Source organism: Mustela putorius, unplaced genomic scaffold (assembly GCF_011764305.1).
Source record: "Mustela putorius furo isolate JIRA1106 unplaced genomic scaffold, ASM1176430v1.1 tig00000139_pilon_pilon_pilon, whole genome shotgun sequence".
Taxonomy (NCBI): domain Eukaryota; kingdom Metazoa; phylum Chordata; class Mammalia; order Carnivora; family Mustelidae; genus Mustela; species Mustela putorius.
In genome coordinates, this window is record NW_025421293.1 from 15,090,826 (window position 1) to 15,096,825 (window position 6,000).

Genomic DNA, 6,000 nt, shown 5'->3' on the forward strand with positions numbered 1-6,000 from the left:
GCCTGGCGTTTGTAATTGTGAGCAAATTCAAATTGGCTCTACTTTCAGAATCTGGAGATCATCCGATCATCATAAATTCAGAACCAGGAACCAATGGCTATGAGCAGACACTCCATCAAACGCCAGTGTTCCCTGAAAATAGGTCACCCAGTAATTTCCAGTTGAAAATGGTACAATGAACAAAGATGGTAGCTCCCACTCTCTTCTGATACGCCTCCTAAAATGAGATTGTTCCTAAAGGCACACAGCCACAGATCAAAACAAAACCAAGAAAAGACAACAGCAAGAAACCTGGAAGGTAGAATGCAAATTAACGAAAACACAACTAAGCCAGAAAAAGCTGAGTCACAAGCTTGCAAGGAGAAGCACTGAGAAATGGTCCAACTGTCATCATGGAACCCCCGAAAGGTTACAATAGTGGCACCTGACTCCATCTGGACGGGAGGGTGGAGACTGGAACCGAAATACAGCAGGAATTGAACACTGAAAGTCCATTTAAACGCAGTTAGGCAAAACCCATGATCACACCTCAATCAATGCAGAAAAGCACTTGGCAAAATCCAACACCCTTTCATTATAAAATATTCAACCAAGTAGGAGTAGAAGGTAACTTCCCCAAGCCAATAAAGGGCATTCACTGACACCCACAGCTCACATCATCCTCTGTGGGAAAGGACACACAGCTTCCCCCTAAGATCAAGAACAAAACAAGAATGCCTACTTCCAGCACTGCTATTCAACATGGCACTGGAGTTCCAGCGGGAGCCATTAGGCAAGAACAAGAAACAAAAGACCTCCAATTGGAAAGGAAGCAGTAAAGCTATCTCTACTCACAGATGACATATCTCATATATAGAAATAAAGGATTCACAAACAAAAAAAAACTATAAAAGCTAACAAATTCAGCAGAGATGCAAGTTACAAGATCAACACCCCAAAATCAGTTGTATTTCTATAAAATAGCCATGAACAATCTGGAAATGAAATTAAACAATTCCTCTTACCACAGCATCCCAAAGAAAAACAAACTTAAAGAGTAAATTTAACCGAGAAAGAACAAGGCTCGTACACTGAAAATTACAAAACACTGCTGAAAGAAATTAAAGAAAAATACATGGAAAGACTTCCCTTGTTCATAGACCAGAAGACTTAATATTTTGAAACATGGCAGTAGAAGATTACTAAGAGATCTCCAGATTCAATGCAACCTCTATGAAAGTTCCAATGGCCTTCTTTGCAAACACGATAAAGTTAATCTTTAAATTCATATGGGGGGGCCTGGGTGGGACTCAGTTGGTTAAGCATCTGCCTTCAGCTTGGGTCGTGATCTCCAGGCCCTGGGATCTAGCCCCAAATTCAGGCTTCCTGTTCAGCAGGGAGTCTGTTAGCTCCCTTTCCATCTGCCAATCCCACCAGCTCTTGAATAAATAAATAAAATCTTAATGAGAAAAGAAAAGAAAGCAAAAACAAAGCAAAAAAGATAGTGAATGCAAGAGAGCATATAGAGAAACTAGAACCTTGTATGCAGCGGGTGGGACTGTAAAGTGATGCAGCCACTGCGGAAAACAGTCGGGCAGTTCCTCTACACATTAAATTAGAACTACCATATGATCCAGCAACCCCACTCCTAGATACATACCCAAAAAACGGGAAAACATGTACTCCAACAAAAACCTGTACACAAATGGTCATGGCAGCAATACTCATTAATAGGCAAAAAGTAGAAATGACTCAAATGTCCACTAACCAATAAACGGATTAAAAAAAACTGTGGTATATTCATGCAGTATTCTTCAGCCAAAAAAAGAAATGCAGCTCTGATACGTTACAACATGAATAAACCTTGAAAACATTATGCTAAGTAAAAGAAGCCAGACACGGAAGGCCACATACTGTAGGAATCCACGTCTATAAAACAACCCAGAGCAGGAAAACTCATAGACAGACAGGAGGTTAGTGGGGCCAGAGGCTGGCAGCAACGGGGAAGTGCCTGCTGACGGGTATGGGGTTTCCACTAACGGGCGAAACAGACCATTCTGGAACTAGACCGTGATGAGGGCTGGCCCCTCCAGACCCATCAAAGGGGCAAATTTTATGTTGTGTATTGCACCAGTCACACAACAGCAGTGGTTAGGCTCAGCCAGTGAAACATCTGCCTTCAGCTCAAGTCCCAGATCCCCAGGTCCTGGACAGAGATCCACGTGGGGCTCCCTGCTCAGCAGGGAGTCTGCTTCTCTCTCCGTTTATCTCTCAAAGGAATAAATAAAATCTTAAAGAAACAAAAAAACAAACACCAAGGGGTCTCTATAGCAGAGGATAAGGGGAATCCTGAAGCCCCAGGATGTCCTCCTAGAAAGGGAGAGGAACAGCACTTCCTTACTCACTTTTGAAGGCCACAACCACACTCTTCTACCCAACTTGGAAAACTAGGCAGGAGACTGGAAAGCCCTTGAGAGGATAAAATGCCCAATAAAGGATAAAGGTAATGCCCCTCCCTATCAGCCCAGAACTACCACAGGAGCGGGCAGGGTCCTGCTCTCCAATGTGCTCAACCAGGATCACCCAACATGTCACAGAACACAGGCCAAAGCAAGCAAAAACTGAGGTCACGGAAGAAGAGAATGAGCCACTACCGTGTCTACGAAATAAGAAACATGGCTGAGGGGCGCCTGGGTGGCTCAGTGGGTTAAAGCCTCTGCCTTCAGCTCAGGTCATGATCCCAGGGTCCTGGGATCAAGCCCCCCCCCCCATCCCTCAGTGGGGAGCTGCTCAGTGGGGAGCCTGCTTCCCTCTCACTCTCTGCCTACCTCTCTGCCTACTTGTGATCTCTGTATGTCAAATAAATAAATAAATAAACAAAAATTTAAAAAAAAAGAAAGAAAGAAAGAAGAAACATGGCTGAATTTTAGAGGAAAAAAGGAACCTCCAAAAAAGCTCTGGGAAATTTAAAATACGATGACCAAAATAAAATGCTAAATAAAAGAAAAAAAAAACTGAGGAAATCTACAAAGTGAAATGAAAAGACAAAAATGGAAAATGGGATAGATAAAGATTTTATATTTAAAAAGTACAAACAGGGACCAAAAGGGCTAAGTCCCAAGTAAAAGCATTTCCAAAACACACAGAAAACAAAAGTAAAACATGAAAAGTGTCCAAGAAAACAGTGCAAGAAAATGCCCCAGAACTAACCCTCCTGAGCTTCCAGACGTAGAAAAACTACACAATGTCCCATGAAACGGAGGCGAATAAACCAAAACCCAAGTTTCCAAGCACTGCAGACCCTGGGAGTGAAAACAGTGCGCGCACCCGGGGTTGAGACCGAGCAGCACGTACTGGGGCAGCGGGCCGCCCGCACCCTGGGAAGGCAAGCCCCGCACACCGGAGTGCTCCTGTGGGCACGAATAGGTCCCCACAGGGAAGGCAGGCCCCGGGCCCCGCCCCACCCCGGGGCTGGCAAGCACTCCACACCTGCTCACTCTGGCGGGCGGAGGGTGAGGGCCCAACCAGGACCAGCGCACCAGGTGCAGAAACTCTGGGACCTGTAGGAGAGCTGCAGAGCAGGTCAAGGGGGCGAGCGCCCCACCCCGCGCTCCAGCGAGGTCAAGCACCCCGAGGCCAAGCCGGGGACCCTGGTGGGGGGTCAGGGGAGCCCAGATGACGGGGGTGGGGGTCTCCCGTGTGTTGGGGGCGCGGGGATCGGAGGCACCGGAGTGTTGGGGGTGACAGGGGTCAGGGGCACCCAGGTGTGCGGAAGGCTGGGGTGCCAGGTTGTGGGGGTGGTGGGGGTCGGGTGCTCCCGTGTGTTGGGTGAGTGGGGGAAGCGGGGACTCCCGGGTGCCGCGGTTGGGGAGGCGGGGGCTCCCGGGGGTCGGGGTCCGGGGTGTCGGGGGCTCCCGGGTGTCAGGGTCGGGGATGGCGGGGGTCGGGGATGGCGGGAGTCGGGGTCGGCGGGGGCTCCCCTGTGTCGGAGGCGGGGGTCGGGGGGGGCGGGGGCTCCCGGGAGTCGAATCGGGGTAAGCGGAGCTCCCGGGGGTCGGGGATGACGGGGACTCCCGGGTGTCGGCGTCGGGGGAGGCGGGGGCTCCCGGGTGTAGGCATCCGGGGCGCCCGGGTAGGGGCGGGCGGCGACGACATAAGTCCCCGGGTGCGCAAGCGTCCCCACAGCCCCGCCGGCACCCCGCTGACGTCGGGCGGAGGAGACGCCCCCGGGACCCGCCTGCCGCAGACTCGGGCCAGGTGCGGGGACGCGCAAGGCCGAGGAGGCGGCGGCGGCCGTTGGCTGCACAGGCGGGGCCCGTGGCACAGTCCGTGCCCTCCGCCCCCGGCCCGCAGCTCCCGCCCGCTGTGAGAGACGCCCTAGCCCCATTCCTGTTTCCCCCGCCGACCTCGCTCCGGCCCCCTCACCCCTCCCACCTTTCCCCTCCCCTCCCCAGGAACTCACCTGCCTCGCGCCACAGCCACCACCGATTGCGCCCCCGCTGCCGCCCCAGGCCTGATCCGCGCCACCCAGACCCGATCTCGAGAAGAGACCTTGGGGGCGCCAGCCAATCGCGGGCTGCGACTGGAGGCGGGCGGGAGCAACGCAGACTTCCACCAGTCTGGAGCGCGCCACCTGAAGCCCCTTGGCCAGTAAGAAGGCGGCCTATCTAGGAGCCTGGCCAATCGCGAGCTGAGGCCGACCGCTCAAGAGGAGAAGTGGGCGGGGCCGCGAGGCGGCGCGCCGGACCGTACGGCGGGAGGGGGCGACGTACGCTGCGGCGGCCGTACGGCAGAGGCGGGACCGCGGCCGCCGCGGGAGGGGCCGCACGGAGGCGGAGCCATTGTCTCCGCCCCGCGGTGTCCGCGCCTCCCGCCTTGAGTTGCAGTTGGGGAGCTGATGCGAGGGTGGCGCCCCGCCCGCGGTCCGCCCTTGCCCGGGACCCGGGTGGAGACTGAGGCTCCGGCGGCCGGGGGTCCCCGCGAGTCTGCGCCGGTCCGCTCGCAACCGCACGCTGCGACCTCGCTCTCTCGGAGGAGCTCGGACGCCCTTTCCCCGGGGTGGGTGTTAGGGGTGGGGACTGCTGGGGCGGTGGGCGCGGGCTGCGGTGGGTCCCGGACGCGCGCGCCACGGGGCCGACCAGATGGCCTCGCAGGTGGGGGAGGGGTTTGGCACGTTGCCCTGCGGAGGACTCCGGGAGCACGAGGGATGCTCTAGGACGGAGAAGCGCTGGAGAGCAGGGTAGGACTCCTCACGCACACGTGCAGTGCGGGGAGGAAACCTGCGGCCCGCTGTGTCCTGGAGCTGCCACCTGGGAGAAAGGCCGCACCAGGGACGGGGGACCCCTGCACGCCTACCTGGCTCCCGCCCCCGCCTGTGCGGGGTTTGCGTTGGCTTCGTCTGGGCTCAACTAGTTCCTACTGACGGCAGCAGGCTGGAACCCGTTTGCATGGGGGAGCTGTGTGCAAGAGTCCCTCCGCTGCCATCGCGACGCGGGGCCTCCCGGCCTAAGGAGGAGCACTGGAGAGAGCACCTAGTCCGGCCTCACGAGGAGGCCCGAGAGGGGACACTTCTCTGTGGGCTCCGTCAGGGTCAGGGGCGAGGGGGGTCCTTGCTTGCCCGGTTCCCCTACTCTGCCCCCCTCCCTCTGGCTGTGGGCCTTCTCCGCTCCCCTGGGCCATCTGATCCCTTTATTTCAAACCCAGCATGTTCACTCCCGGACAGCTCCGTGGGCGCACTCTCCTCACTGGGGTTGCACGGCAGGACCCCATGTTCACTGGATGCCTCCTATAGCAGGTGCATTTTTGAAGCACGTAGAAAATCACATTATCTGTCCCCACATTCCGATGGGAGGAGTTCTGTGTTTCTGTGCAAGCTTGGAGGAAAACAAGCAGAGGCAGGGCTAAGGTGTGGGAGGCCTGCAAATTATGAATGTGGCAGGCAGGTGGGGACACAGGAGACATAAGGGAGCAAACCAGCAGCATTCGGGGCAGACAGAAAAGCAGATGCCAGCACCCTGAGGT

General features: G+C 55.5%; 1 protein-coding gene across 10 annotated transcripts in view; it reads right to left on the bottom strand.

The window, feature by feature from the left end:
- Window positions 1-4,590, bottom strand: part of SUN1 (Sad1 and UNC84 domain containing 1) — a 54,798-nt gene extending 50,208 nt beyond the window's left edge. For 9 of the 10 annotated variants that reach the window (XM_045075200.1, XM_045075198.1, XM_045075199.1 and 6 more), the window contains exon 1: window positions 4,442-4,590. The gene's annotated coding sequence lies outside the window, so the exon portion shown is untranslated. The remainder of the gene's footprint in view (window positions 1-4,441) is intronic. The other variant, XM_045075194.1, reaches the window with a different exon arrangement.
- Window positions 4,591-6,000: the final 1,410 nt, after the last annotated feature.